The sequence below is a fragment of the Procambarus clarkii genome, unplaced genomic scaffold, assembly GCF_040958095.1.
Source record: "Procambarus clarkii isolate CNS0578487 unplaced genomic scaffold, FALCON_Pclarkii_2.0 HiC_scaffold_200, whole genome shotgun sequence".
Classification (NCBI taxonomy): domain Eukaryota; kingdom Metazoa; phylum Arthropoda; class Malacostraca; order Decapoda; family Cambaridae; genus Procambarus; species Procambarus clarkii.
The window spans coordinates 421370-425203 of NW_027189233.1; positions in this window are offsets into that span (position 1 = coordinate 421370).

The window sequence follows — 3834 nt, forward strand, 5'->3', positions numbered from 1 at the left end:
AATTTTCCGTCCATGGGTATTAATTCATATATATACGATAAAAATGATGCAAACACATAATTGATTAGATAATAACCTTAAATACTTCATTTTCAATCATCTATTTGTTTCTCGTTAAAATACTGTGTAAGATATTGAAAAGGGGAGAAGTTCGGTTTTTATTTTATATATCGACGTTTCAGCCGGATTAGAGCGGTTTTACGTGTACATCTTCCATCGGTAATATAAACGGAAAATGAGGAACATTTTAGTTAATTCTAATGAAAACACATTGATTTTTATCATTTGTATTGGAAACAACATTGTCATATGTCTTTTCTTGGATCTAAATAATACGAAACCTCGCTCTATGATTTGAAGTTAAAATCCTCAAATATGGTTAAATAGTGACTTTTTTCACGTTTTTCATGTAGTTTGATATTACGTAAATATATTCATTTTTACCAATATTTCGATACTATTTCATGTAGTATCACGATATGTGATTTGGCCTTCAAATCTCAGAATTTCGCATAATATAGCATTTTAAGAAAGTTTTCTTGCATTTTGTTTCGTACGAAAAATAATCGAATTTAGCAATATTTTGACGCTTATCATCCCCTTTTCCTTCGTGTGATTTAAACAAAATATAATCGAATTAGGCAATATTTTGCCGTTTTCAACGTTTTTGTGAATTTTCAGTCCATTGGTATTACTTCATATATATACGATAAAAATGATGGAAACACATAATTTTTTAGATAATAACCTTAAATACTTCATTTTCAATCAACTATTTGTTTCTCGTTAAAATTCTGAGTAAGATATTGAAAAGGGGAGAAGTTCGGTTTTTATTGCATATATCGACGTTTCAGCCGGATTAGAGCGGTTATACGTGTACATCTTCCCTCGTTAATATAAACGGAAAATCAAGAACATTATAGTTAATTCTAATGAAAACACATTGTTTTTTATCATTTGTATTGGAGACAACATTGTCATATGTCTTTTCTTGGAACTAAATAATACGAAACCTCGCTCTATGATTTGAAGGTAAAATCCTCAAATATGGTAAAATAGTGACTTTTCCACGTTAATCATCTAGTTTGATATTACGCACATATATTCATTTCTACCAATATTTCGATACTATTTCATGTAGTATCACGATAGGTGATTTGGCCTTCAAATCTCAGAATTTCGCATAATATTGCATTTTAAGCAAGTTTTCTTGCATTTTGTTTCGTACGAAAAATCATCGAATTTACCAATATTTTGACGTTTATCATCCCCTTTTCCTTCATGTGATTTAAATAAAATATCATCGAATTAGGCAATATTTTGCCGTTTTCCACGTTTTTGTGAATTTTCAGTCCATGGGTATTAATTCATATATATATGAAAAAAATGATGCAAACACATAATTTATTAGATAATAACCTTAAATTCTTCATTTTCAATCAACTATTTGTTTCTCGTTAAAATACTGAGTAAGATATTGAAAAGGGGAGAAGTTCGGTTTTTATTGCATATATCGACGTTTCAGCCGGATTAGAGTGGTTTTACGTGTACATCTTCCATCGGTAATATAAACGGAAAGTCAAGAACATTTTAGTTAATTCTAATGAAAACACATTGATTTTTATCATTTGTATTGGAAACAACATTGTCATATGTCTTTTCTTGGAACTAAATAATACGAAACTTCGCTCTATGATTTGAAGGTAAAATCCTCAAATATGGTAAAATAGTGACTTTTCCACGTTATTCATGTAGTTTGATATTACGCACATATAATCATTTTTACCAATATTTCGATACTATTTCATGTAGTATCACGATAGGTGATTTGGCCTTCAAATCTCAGAATTTCGCATAATATTGCATTTTAAGCAAGTTTTCTTGCATTTTGTTTCGTACGAAAAATCATCGAATTTAGCAATATTTTGACGTTTATCATCCCCTTTTCCTTCATGTGATTTAAACAAAATATCATCGAATTAGGCAATATTTTGCCGTTTTCCACGTTTTTGTGAAATTTCAGTCCATGGGTATTACTTCATATATATACGATAAAAATGATGCAAACACATAATTGATTAGATAATAACCTTAAATACTTCATTTTGAATCATCTATTTGTTTCTCGTTAAAATACTGAGTAAGATATTGAAAAGGAGAGAAGTTCGGTTTTTATTGCATATATCGACGTTTCAGCCGGATTAGAGCGGTTTTACGTGTACATCTTCCCTCGTTAATATAAACGGAAAATCAAGAACATTATAGTTAATTCTAATGAAAACACATTGTTTTTTTATCATTTGTATTGGAAACAACATTGTCATATGTCTTTTCTTGGAACTAAATAATACGAAACTTCGCTCTATGATTTGAAGGTAAAATCCTCAAATATGGTAAAATAGTGACTTTTTCACGTTAATCATGTAGTTTGATATTACGCAAATATATTCATTTTTACCAATATTTCGATACTATTTCATGTAGTATCACGATATGTGATTTGGCCTTCAAATCTCAGAATTTCGCATAATATTGCATTTAAGCAAGTTTTCTTGCATTTTGTTTCGTACGAAAAATCATCAAATTTAGCAATATTTTGACGTTTATCATCCCCTTTTCCTTCATGTGATTTAAACAAAATATCATCGAATTAGGCAATATTTTGCCGTTTTCCACGTTTTTGTGAAATTTCAGTCCATGGGTATTACTTCATATATATACGATAAAAATGATGCAAACACATAATTGATTAGATAATAACCTTAAATAATTGATAATTAAATACGATAATTTTCAATCATCTATTTGTTTCTCGTTAAAATACTGAGTAAGATATTGAAAAGGAGAGAAGTTCGGTTTTTATTGCATATATCGACGTTTCAGCCGGATTAGAGCGGTTTTACGTGTACATCTTCCATCGGTAATATAAACGGAAAATCAAGAACATTTTAGTTAATTCTAATGAAAACATATTGATTTTTATCATTTGTATTGGAAACAACATTGTCATATGTCTTTTCTTGGATCTAAATAATACGAAACCTCGCTCTATGATTTGAAGGTAAAATCCTCAAATATGGTAAAATAGTGACTTTTTCACGTTAATCATGTAGTTTGATATTACGCAAATATATTCATTTTCACCAATATTTCGATACTATTTCATGTAGTATCACGATATGTGATTTGGCCTTCAAATCTCAGAATTTCGCATAATATTGCATTTTAAGCAAGTTTTCTTGCATTTTGTTTAGTACGAAAAATCATCGAATTTAGCAATATTTTGACGTTTATCATCCCCTTTTCCTTTATTTGGTTTAAACAAAATATCATTGAATTAGGCAATATTTTGCCGTTTTTCCACGTTTTTGTGAATTTTCAGTCTATGGGTATTAATTCATTATATATACGATAAAAATGATGCAAACACATAATTGATTAGATAATAACCTAAAATACTTCATTTTAATCAACTATTTGTTTCTCGTTAAAATACTGAGTAAGATATTGAAAAGGGGAGAAGTTCTGTTTTTATTGCATATATCGACGTTTCAGCCGGAATAGAGCGGTTTTACGTGTACATCTTCCATCGGTAATATAAACGGAAAATCAGGAACATTTTAGTTAATTCTAATGAAAACACATTGATTTTTATCATTTGTATTGGAAACAACATTGTCATATGTCTTTTCTTGGATCTAAATAATACGAAACCTCGCTCTATGATTTGAAGTTAAAATCCTCAAATATGCTTAAATAGTGACTTTTTTCACGTTTTTCATGTAGTTTGATATTACGTAAATATATTCATTTTTACCAATATTTCGATACTAT